The sequence below is a fragment of the Symphalangus syndactylus genome, chromosome 7 (genome assembly GCF_028878055.3).
Source record: "Symphalangus syndactylus isolate Jambi chromosome 7, NHGRI_mSymSyn1-v2.1_pri, whole genome shotgun sequence".
NCBI lineage: Eukaryota > Metazoa > Chordata > Mammalia > Primates > Hylobatidae > Symphalangus > Symphalangus syndactylus.
In genome coordinates, this window is record NC_072429.2 from 50,200,281 (window position 1) to 50,212,816 (window position 12,536).

Sequence of the window (12,536 nt, forward strand, 5' to 3'; positions counted from 1 at the left end):
TTCTCATATTTCTTAATTATTATTATGGATAGCAGAAAAAGTTTTTCAATAAATAAGAAGTAAAAAGAAGGTTTAGAGACTTTATGAAGAATTGTAGCCTATAGATTTAAAACACTGGAAAATGCTGGCACATTTTTGGATGGTACTGCGATAATGTAGTGTTCAGATCTCCTAGGGAGATAAATGATACTTCACAGAATCGCATGTCAAAATTGCCCATTTTAGGATGTAATTTATTTGCAAAACTTACTACTTCTTGAAGCACCACTCATAAGATTTGTATAAAGCATACTATGTTTATAAGCTTATTAATATTCATTTTACTTGAATGAATGACTCACTATTAGCAGCAGAGAGGGCCAAGGACACACACTCATAAACATGTCCATAGCTACAAAGGAAACATTAATCAGATTCTGACTGTCTTTGGGCTAATGTCTGGTTCCTAGAAATGTCCACCTTAACCTTTGATTTTTCTTGCCAAATTTTCCTGTTCTTGTTTGAACTTCAAGCCAGGAGTGTCTTTGTGTTGCTTGTTAAGTTTTAACTCTCAAAGCAGATTTATATTATTTGTTTTTCATTTTCCTGATTTCTTGACTGATTTTTCTCAAAATTGAGGAGTTCAGAAAGGTGTAAATTTTCCGAGAAATACTGGAAAGGAATTTCAACATGGAAACACAGTGCTGCTGGTAGATTGGCATGGTGAAACAGTCTGGCTGAAAGGGGGCAGATGAATCTTGTGCCTGCTTTTATGTGTTCTCTCCAAATCGATTAGTTTCCCTGAGATTGGTCATCATGGGAAAGCTGAGGCAGGTCAACTAACACACAAAGTAGACATTTGAACATCAACAACTAACACACCACTCCATTATCCACAATTAAAATGAAATTTCCAAACAGAGCTCTCTTACTCCTCTTTTAAAAAGTAATACACCCATTCAGCCTGGACAGTGTTATTACTTTGCATGAGAACCAAGAGATCCACCAACAAAAGAGGCCCAGCAGAGGAACAACCGAGAAGAAAGGGAGATGGCTGCAAGCACACAAGAGGCAGTGCTTTCTCTCCTAAATTACTTCTTTTTAATGTACAAATTGTGAGGTTTTTCTTATTACTGGGGGAAAAATGTTAATTTGTAAAAAATTGAGACTTTTTTTCCACAATAAAAGCAAGAAGAAGAAATTGGAATCATCCATAATTCCAACTCTCAAAGATAACCACTGTTTATATAGAAAAGGAATTCTATGTATGAGTACACACAGACATGTAAAACTGGTCCTGTTTTGTTTCCTGTTTTTTTCTACTAAGTATGTTGTAAAAATGTTTCTGTGCTGAATCAGAGACTGCTGTTGTGCTCATTTGCTCTTTAGTAACAGAATCCATCAAAATGTTTTGTGATTGTCCACAATTCTTTTAAAAACCCTACTTCCCAGCCTCCTTTCCATCTAGATGTAGCCATGTGACCAAGTTCTAGCCAGTGGAAGGGATAGGAGTACTGCACTGAAGGAAAGGGATATGCCCTCCATTGCTCACTCTTGCTACTTTCAGCTAAAGGGAATGAAGACAAAGTGTGGACTGTCTTGGATCATGCTCTACAAGATAATAGGATAGAAGAAGACTGATAACAAGATACATAGACTGACAACAAAATAGAATGATAATGAGACAGAGGCTGATATGACAAAATAGACTGTTAACAAGATAGAAGGCAGAGGCGCAAAATATAAAGAGACTGGGCCCTGAGTGACTTCATGGAGCAGAGCTACTGCAAGCCCTGGACTGACCATTTCCAAACTGTGAATAAGGAAGAAACTCCCATTTTCTTTGCTTCATTATAAATTGAGTCTTCTTAATAGTAGCTGAATCTATATCCTAATACATGTCTCCAGGTATCCCTCTACAATACAGTTTGAAAGACTGCGTATTTTTCATTATATTGATGTTCAATATCAAAATTTACTGAATTCAACTAAGGATAAATTGTTGGCCATTTCTGTTGCTTTTAAACTTTTCTTCATAATCAATTCCACTGAAATGAATATCCTTGCACATTAAAGCAAGTAATATACCCATTCAAAGAGCAGAGAGCAGGCTGAAACATAAGTCTTTCCAAAATCTAGGGCTCTTCTCATGGGATCAGATACTCTGGACTTGGTATGGGGACAAGATGGGTCAACTAGAGATTTGAACATGATTCCTGGAGGTTGATTCTCTTTTAGGCATCTTACCAAATTATTCCTTGATTCAAATCCTGGAAAAAAACATTTTTTACAGTCATTATCTACTCCTGAAGATTAGGTGATTGATAACTTGTAAACCATGGCTGTGTCATAATGAAATATGCATGGTTTAAAAGACAGAATACAGACAAAAACACTAATATAGGTGTAAGACAAATTGAGATTATAAAATAAAAAATAATCTGATTGTCTCAAGTATCGATAAACAAAGTCTAAAGTCATCAAATAATCTCAATCCTTTCCCTTTGTTTTTGAATCCAAGCAGTGTTCACCAAGATGCATGAGAGAGTCTGAGCAGAGATGAAAGTAGAGATTAGATTCTTCTATCTACTGGTTTATGATAATGAGCCCTGTTAGAACTTCTAATAGCACAGTCTTCTCCAGATGCTTTCTCAGAATTGTGACATGTATACTCATCTAGGAATGTGTAGCTATTGGTAGTGTTGAAGTTTATATGTGAACTTCACATACAAATTGGCACAGTGCCCCTTTTTTGAAGCATTTGTTACAGCTTTCTCCACAGGGAATATTTTTCAGGCTGTGTAGGAATAAGAAAATTGGGAGGAAAATGAACACTATAGAGCGTCAGAGCTCTTAAAAATCTTAAGAATCTTAAAAATCTTAAAAATGTTAAGAATCTTAAAAATCCACAGCTATTTATATATCTTGAAATAAATGGCCTTCCTTCGATTGGAAGAGGCACTTCTAAAAGAGCTTTTTTTTAAAAAAAATTGAACAACAGCATGATGGTAAAGTGGGAGAAAAAGTGATCTAAGACCTGTCTGTCTGGTATAAGTTTCTCTTAGGACAAAAATCAGAATGACCATATTATCACACAACCTGAAGGAAAAAAAAAAGTTATTTGAAGAGGTAGATGGCAGATCTTCCACAAAATGTTTTGTGAGGCAAAGGATAAAATCAAGGAACTGATTGACAATGGGAGAAGAAACCTTTGGCCTGCTAGTGATTTTTTAAGAATTGAGTTGACTTTGCAAAGGCATTTGTGGCTAATGAAATTGGATAGGATGTTATTGTGTTCTTAGAAGACATTTTATGCTGAGAGGACTGGGATACACTTTCACAATTTTATTCTGTTGTTTTTTAAAGTATCAATTAATTGCTCGACTTTGGTTCATGCCCATTGTGAGGTAATCAATGCAAGATAAGGATATAAGGATGCAGAGTGTCAGGAATGGGCAGTGAGGTGGATTTGTGGCCAGATCTTAACTGACCATGTGGATGATGGCATAAAGCAGATTATCAAAATCTGCCAAAAAATCCAGGAAATTCAACATTAAGTCAAAGAGTATTCTACAGCAGTGTCTCTCAGTCTGACCAATGACCCATTGAAATATTTTTTAAAAACTTTGATGCCTGGTTCTTACCAATTCTTATTTAATTAGTCTGAGGAGTGACCTGACATTAAGATGTTAAATGCTCCCCAGATAACTCTGATGTTCAGACTACGTTGAGAACCACAGATCTAAAAGGCTGGCCAGGGCAATGAATTAGTGGTATCTTTTTGTCTCTTCACTATCTCTTGCAAGTCTAGGGAATCTAGAATGCAGACTTTCCTTTTGGACACTAGTTAAGCCAGACAGGGAAGACTACTGATTAAGGTGATGTCTCTCCCCTCTGTACCCGAACCCTTCATGCAGGGTTTAAAACTGTGTCTTTGTTCTTGTTCACACCAGTGTTTCCCCTTCATCTGGGCAATCAAACCCTATGCTTAGCATCAGAGCAGTTGGTACAACCCTGGATTTATAGAATCAGTTCTTTCTTTTCCTTTGCATTCTTTGTTTTGTTTTGTTTGTGCTTTGTATTTACCTTGTTTTTAAATTTTTGTGAATTTTACACCAACATAAAACAAATGGAACTGTCACTTTTGCTTCCTAAACTACATAGCTGGTTTCATATAAGGGCATGTTTTACTTTTTTAATTTTTACATTCATCAAATATTAAAACATGTTTTTAAAAATTATTTATGATTTTCTTTTGAATATTGCCCTGGGACTCACCAAGGGCTCATAATTGCTCTGCTTATATTTGACATTCATCATCAAAGGACGCTGGCGGCCCTAGAACTGTAATATCTGACTGCTGCAGAGCAATGAATTTTCAACAAAGGCTTTTAGAGCTTCTACAAATTACCTGCTTCTTTTTAAATGCTCTATTAATGACCCAAAGATCTAAAGATCCAAAGTGTGGCATCATTAGAAAGTGCATTTTCCAGCTGGATAACTCATCGTATATACAGTATATCTGCATTTGGACTCTGTCCATGTTAGGAGTCTAGGGTCAGCCTGACCTGAAGCAGAGCAGAGATGCAGCCACACAGGCAAACATGAGAACCATGCTTTTACTATGAATTTAAATCTCTTGCCACGACCTGCAACTGGACCTTGTCTAGGACTCCCCTGACAGGGGCAGCACGTCCCAGGACACAAGGGGGTAGGGTCTTCTGAGCTCCTCTATTCACCACCTCCTGGCTACTGTCTTTCCCTCCTCCCTTTTCTCCTCCAGTTGCCATCTTCTATGGTTGGGCTATGTGTGGAGTAGAGGTGGGAGAGGACTGTGTGCCCTTGGAGCAGCAGACAAGGCAAGTGTGTCTGCTTCTTGATCTTGAAATGCTAAAATCAAACCTCCAGGGATGCACATTTCAGATACTTGTGGTTTGGACAAAATAGAGAGTAGGATTGGGCTGCGCAGCTGGACTCAGGCCTGGTGGCTCAGGCTCCAGCATTTGTGGGCTGTCAGAGTCCCTAGAGCCTCCCACAGTGGTGCTGTCCTTGTGTGATGGATTAGCCCCCTGGGGCCTCTTTCAAGGCTTAACAGTGCAGTGCCCACCTCTGTGCCCTGCTCCACAGGAGCCATCCATGAGGGAGAGGATCTGGCTCAGAGCTGGTTACTGCTACAGCTAAGATGCATCGACATCACCAGCCCAGTTCATCCCCAAATGCAAGATGATACACATCCCTGTTGCCATTGAACTTGGGTTGATTTTGAGTAAATTATTGATTAGCCATCCAACTTCTAGAACAATCATTTTCAAAGCTTCCGAGTCATCTGGTAACTTGTCAAAAATGCAAATTTTCAGGCCATACCCCAGACCTTTTAAATCAGAAATTCTTGAAGGTGAGGCCTTTGATAGAATACTTCAGGGGAGTATTATATCAAACAGTGATTATGGGCAGAGGGGAGGGAATCAGTCTCACTGGATTACAAACCCTTGGGCAAGTTACCTAAGTTTCCTGAGCCTCCATTTTCTCATCTGTCAAATGGAAGCATGAGAATTGTTGGCCTCACTGGGTGGTTATAGTACTCATTTGGAATGGAGCAGTGCAGTCCTTAGCACGTAAATCCCAATAAACATGAGCCCTTGTTCTGATCCTTTGTGGAATCTGCCTTTGTGCTTCTCTTGCATTTCTGTTACTTGTTATACTATAATCTACACTCAGGTAGTGAGAATCATTGCCATCCCACCTTGGAATGTGTGTCTTGCCTTCCTACATCATTCCTGTTGCTGGGAGCTGTTTCTTCCACTCAGGCAATCCCTCTAGTTGGAGAGAGGTTGTCCGCCACACATTTTCAGCTCTAAGAAAAGGGTTCTCAGGAGAAATGGCAGGGAAGTCTTTTAACAAAACATGTCTGTATCACCCCTTCACCCATTCTGGCTCCCCAGACCATGGCTTTAGATTTGGGGGCACTCATGCAATCTCAAGGATATTTGTTCCTAGCTGTGCCCCGTCCCAGAACCTGAGCATGGAGATATTCAAGGGCAGCAATGACAAAACTAACAAATCAACCACATATGCTAATGAGGGGCAGGAACTGTGCCTGGTGGTCGGGGTCCTTGGAATGTGTGTGCTTCTGACTTCCTGTGACAAGGCATGGGTAGGGGGCTTAGGTGAGACCGAACTTGGGCTGGGAGACAGCAGGACAGTTTTTGTGGGAAAACTCTCAGTATCCACACTTTAATGGAAGGAGGTGACACATAACAGTATCACTGTGGAGTCGTGAAAGGGTCTAGGTTACCAGACACACTGGTGTTTGAATTTTAAATCTTAGCCTAGCCACCTACTAGATAATGAGTCATGGGGCATATTATTTCTTGGAGATTTTATTTTCTCTCCCGTAAAATAGAAATAATACCTCCAGCTTCCTGGGGTTAATATGATGATTAAATTAAATAAAGCATATGAAAGCGCATCTACAGATTATACCCCCACACTAACATAAACTGTGATTTTTAGGAAGAACATGGGTGTGGAATCACAGATGGGCTTGGAGTTCTGCTTGGCTTCTTCCTATATGACCTTATGCTTAACCTCTTTGAGCCCTGGCCTTTCCATTTGTGAAAAAGGGAACAGGCCTCCCACAGGAGCCTGTGTGGCGCTTAAATAAGATAGCAGATGATTCGACACCTGCATGGATCAGGCATACAGCAGAGGCTTAGTGAGTACCAGAGCCTCCTCTTCTCCACAGATAGACGGGATCCTTCAAAGGGCTGGGCTGGGCCCACTGGCTCCCTAGGTGCCTCTGCTGTGCTTGTTACTTCTGGAGACTGTTGTGTCCACTCAACCCCATGCTTGGGTGTCAGATTCATCTTTTTTGAGAGCGTTGGTATTTAAAGGAAAAAGCCCCTTTCAAGGTGCTCCATAACTTGGGAGGAGTTGGCTGGGGTCTCTCTTGCTCTCTTCATTGGAAGGGAAGCGACTTCTCTTCTAGGATCTTGGCTCCAGCCATGCATACTGCTTCATTTCCTTCCTCTCTGACTTCTTGCCGGTCTTTCCTCACCCAGTCTTTACCCATGTCGTCCCTCCTTCCTGGAGTCCTTCCCCAGCCTCTCCACATACCACAGTGTATTCCATGCTTAAAGGCATGCTATGGCTTCAGTCTTTTTGAGCCTTTCTTTCTCTGCTGCGACTTTATCTCTCCCTGAAAGCATATATTATCTTATTTGATTTCAGTGTTCCATTGAGGGTGTGCCTTCATCTCCTGGGGAGATTATACTTCTTTTAGGACAGGCACTGTGTCCCTTGCAGGTCTAGTGAGGGTGCCAGGCGAATAGCAGGAAAGCAGTGTCTTTCAAGGGAAACAGGAAATATAAGAAGTCAGCTCAGCGAGCAGTGAGCCTAGACAGCCACCCGGGGGCGATGAAGGACCAGACGGTGAGTGGGCTGGAGCATCTGAACGACGAGCTCAGGCCAGAGACTTAGGGAGCAGGGGCTGTCGCATCACAGTCAGAGAGGATGACCCAGAGACAGGTTCTCCAAGGAGGGTCAGAGGGCTGAAAACCCAGCAGAGGAAATGGCCCAGAGCCAGGCCCCTTCAAACGTCCCATGCTTGTTAATATGCCTCCAGTCATCCCAGAAAGGCCTGGGGCTGCCTCTGGAGTGCCCAGAAATCTGAGAGCCGGGGAGTTCCTCCAAGGGAGCATGTCCCCTCTGTACCAGACACAGTGCTGACGTAGGGGGTTCCTGACCTTCAGGGCAGCCAGATTAACCCTGGCGCAGACCAGGGTCATGGTTGGAGGATGGGGGGAGATTATACTTTCTGTGGCCTCAGGAAGCCAAGAAAAATACTCCAGAGCGGAGAAATCCACAGGTCCCATCACACTGTGCTCTGAAAGCTGCTGCTAACACAGCCTTAACTTCTTAGCAGCCAGTGCCAATCGATTTGGGGAAATTTGCCAGATGGGCTTTATCCTGGTTGGTGCTTCCAGCCTAGCTTTGCTGCCCCACCATGGGTCCCTGCTCCTTGCTCTGAGCTGACAAGAACTACCTCCTTCCCTTGGTGATGTGCGATTGTCACCCTCCTTGGTCTCACCCACACAGCCTCAGGGACACCTCCCAGGTTCAGGCAGGAGTAGCTCTAGGGTGCATAGGGGTTTCATTATTTTTCAGCAGCCGTATTTCCTTTAGGCCTTGGCCTTCGTGGGACTTGTGGGAGGGTTTACCTCTGCCGTGTGTTCAAGGTGAAGGTTGTTGAGGTCACGGTTTGTTGGAGGGAGGCTTTGGCCGCAGTTGCAGAGGTAAAGCAGTGGTTGGTGGGGTGAGAACACGCAGTGCGCTGGCCTGGGTAGCCCAGTGGGGTTTCTTTCCCCTGGTGTCTGGATGAACATCCTGGGGAAATCACCCTTTGCATGACAGCTGCAGTTAATTCTGATTTACGGCCTCTGAGCCTCCCTCCACCACCTGGAGAAGGAGCTGTCGAAATGGCTTTGTGGCTGACGTTGATGGTATTTTTATTCTGGTGCTCCCTGCCCTGGTCCTGGTGTGGCCTGTGCACCCTCCGTCTGCTAGCTGTGTGGAGAGGCAAGCTCAGCCCGGCCCTGCCTGGCTTGGCCCACTTAACCCAGGTCTGGCTGCCCATGCCCTCTCCCTCCTGCCCAGCTCATCTTCCCTTGACTGGCCTTGCTGACGCCCTCCCTGGCAGATCCTATGCCTGCCCCTGCCCTGTCCCTTGGCTGCTAGGTGTTCCTTTGGTCCTGTCTGCACTTGCTCTTTCTCACCTCTAACTTATCTTTAGTGACATATCCTCATTCTGGCTGTGAGCCCCTGGAGTATAGAACCATGGTTGCTAGTCTCTGTTAAATCAATTTAATAAATGTTAACTGAGCGTCCTCCATGTGCCAGGCACTAGCTAGGTGCCAGCGATGCTCATGGAACTAGACTAGCAGAGAAACACACAACACAAAGGTCATGGGTAGTGACAAATGCTACAAAAAAGCAAACAGTGCATGCGATTGGGATCTACCTTCAACACATCGGAGGGAAGTGACAGTCATATTGAAACCTGAAAAAAGAAGGTGCCCAAGGGTGAGAGCCCTGTCTGTCTCTCAGACGGCTGCACCCCACTGCCCATGTAGACAGGAAGAGCATCTAGCTGAGGGTACAGCAAATGCAAAGGCCAGGAGGTAAAACTAGCTTACATTTCTAGAAACTGATGAATGAGCAGTGTGAATTCAGTGGTTGATAGGAGATGAAATATTGTCAAATTTCACATGTCCAAGCTGAACTCATTTCCCCACAAAACCTGCCCCTCCTATCTTTCCCATCTCCATTCTTCCACTGCTCAGGGGCCAAACTTTGCAGCTATCCTTGACCCTCTCTTTCACTCTGTAGCCGCTCTTTTAGCAAGTCCAGTCAGCTTCACTGTGCATGATGGCCATCCTAGTTCAACTCCACCTGGAGTGAGCAAGAGTCTTGTACCTGATTTCTACCCCTAAGCAACCAGAAGGAACCTTTGAAAATGTAAGTTAGATGACAGCACTGTGCTGCTCAAATTCTTCCGTAGCTCCCATCTCATTCAGAGCATAACCTGCAAGTGCATACAGTGACCCACAAAAGGCCCAGCATGCACTCCGCCTCTCCTATCCACTCTGCTCCAGCAGCAGCCTTGATTTCTTCATACATGTGAAGCACACACCCTACCTCAGGGCCTTTGCACCTACCCTTCTCTCAGCTGGAGAACTCCCTGTTGCCTCCCCTCATACACACTTACCCACATGGCTTTTTATGTCTCTGCTTGAATATCAACTTATTATGGAGGCTTCTTACCAACCTGTCTACTCCTCCTCAATGTCTCCATCACCCACCCTGAGCACCTTCTTTTTTCTTTCTTTCTTTCTTTCTTTCTTTCTTTCTTTCTTTCTTTCTTTCTTTCTTTCTTTCAGATGGAGTCTTGCTCTGTCACTGGACTGGAGTGCAGTGGCATGATCTCAGCTCACTGCAACCTCCAACTCCCAGGTGCAAGCAATTCTCCTGCCTCAGCCTCCCGAGTAGCAACCTCTGCCTCCAAGTTTCAAGCGATTCTCCTGCCTCAGCCTCCCGAGCAGCTAGAACTACAGGTGTGCACCACGACATCCAGCTAATTTTTGTATTTTTAGTAGAGATGGGGTTTCACTATGTTGGCCAGGATGGTTTCCATCTCCTGACCTGGTGATCCACCCGCCTCGGCCTCCCAAAGTGCTGGGATTACAGGCGTGAGCCACCGCACCCGGCCAGCACTTTCTATTTTTCTCCCTGACATTTATCACTCTTTGATGCATTAGTTGTTTGTTTGTTGCCTGTTCCCCTTAGGATGGAAGCTCATTGGATGTAGGGACTTCACTCTGTTCATTGTTGTATCTCCAACACCTGCCTGGCATGTGGCAGATCCCCCCAAATATTTTGGAGGTCAGAAACATACACAGGGATGGAACACGGAGAATGTAATAGACAGTATTAAGCACTATAGGTTTTATTCTAAAAGCAGTAAGAAGCCATTGGGAAGTTTGTTTTTGTTTTTGTTTTTTTGAGACAGAGTCTAAGGCTGAGTGCAATGGTGCAATCTCGGCCGACTGCAACCTCCACCTCCTGGGCTCAAGCGATCCTCCCACCTTAGCTTCCTGAGTAGCTGGGACTACAGGCATGTGCCATCATGCCTGGCTAATTTTTGTATTTTTTGTAGAGACAGGGTTTTGACATGTTGCCCAGGCTGGTCTTGAACACGTAGGCTCAAGCAATACAACTGCCTTGGCCTCCCAAAGTGCTGAGATTACAAATGTGAGCCATCATGCCTGGCCCCACTGGGAAGTTTTAAGCAGTAGAGAATGTGATCTGCTTTGCATTTTGAGTTTACTGTGGCTATATTATGGAGAATGACTGGAAGCAGGGGTCCAGAGATGGAACTCAGGGAATGTGCTGGTGTCTTGCATCAGGATGGTCAGTGGATGTGAAGAGAAGAATGTGAGCAAAGTAACTGGCAGATGAGCTGGAAAGAAGCTGGTGCCCAGGGCCACAGACTCCTCATATGGCCCAAGGCCTCTGTGACTCACCCTCAGCCAGGCTGGGCACCGAGGAGGGCCCGCTGTGCTGGCACTCAGGCAGATGCAGGGAGTTTAGATTGAATTCTTCTGCAGATGGGAGTCTGAACTGAACCATCCACACTTCTCCCTTCATGACCAATGATGAACATCTTAAGAGCAAGCTGTGTCTGTTTGCAACACTCTTCATTCCACTCCTCACACATACACACAACTGAAGATGTTCAACACTGCTGGAGGTTGGAGTCTCTGACAGTAAATGCCGAGACAAACTGGAATGCAAGTTGTGTATTAGGTCATGCCTGGAATCCCAACACTTTGGCAGGCAGAGGCGGGTGGATCACCTGAGGTCAGGTGTTCGAGACCAGCCTGACCAACATGGAGAAACCCCATCTCTACTAAAAACACAAAATTAGCCAGATGTGGTGGCAGAAGCCTGTAATCCCAGCTACTCAGGAGGCTGAGGCAGGAGAATCACTTGAACCCGGGAGGTGGAGGTTGCGGTGATCTGAGATCATGCCATTGCACTCCAGCCTGGGCAACAAGAGCGAAACTCCCTCTCAAAAACAACAACAACAAACAAGATGTCTATTAGGAATGAACACCTGTGGAAGTAAGGGGAGGAAGCAGGATGGGTCAGAGGGAAAAATCAAAATACAATGTATACCTGACAAAGCCTTGGCCCACTTCATAAGGAGCACGGGAGCAAAGATCACCCATCAGTGTTGGGCTAGGCTGAAATGGCTGGCCCTGTACCACTGAATACAGGCTGCCCAGGAAGGTGTGACCAAGGCTGTCTGCAGCTGAGGCAGATCCAAGAGGAGCTGACAGCTGGAGGTGCCTGCTGTATTCCCCCAGCAGCTGGGGAGCAAGTCCTTCCTTGAAGGGGATTTGGGTGGCTTGTCTCTGAGTCTACTATGGAGGATATACAATTGCTGAGGGCCACTTGAGTAAAGCCCACTCTTCCTCCCCCTATGATATAAACTGGTCCCCAAGAAGAGTTAGCAACAGCTTGGGCTCTTTCTAGGCCTCTGAGCCAACTGGCCTGAATTGAGCACATGAACTAGACACTAGTCTTGTATCAAAGCATCTCTTCAGACTCCAAAGAATACTTACAGACGAGATTCATTGAAAGGGCAATTCAGAGTCATTTCAGCCTCTGTTATGTTGTGGAAAGATATAGGCCTTGTGATCCCAGACAGTCTAGTGTTCCAATCTGATTCTGCCAAGCACCAGCTCATGAGCCCAGGCAAGTTGACAAGCTGTCTGGAGGTATTTTCCCTCTTCTGTAGAATGTGTGTAATGATATTCAAAAGACAGGGCTGTCTCACTAATGTTGTCTTCTCATTGGCCTGCAGGTTTTGTTGAATGAATGAGTACCACTTGTTGTGAGATACTTGCACCCTTGTCTCACGCAGATCCCAGCAGTCATAAGTTCCTGGAGGGCAGGGGCTTCTATTCACACTCACAGAGATGTGAACAGGAGCC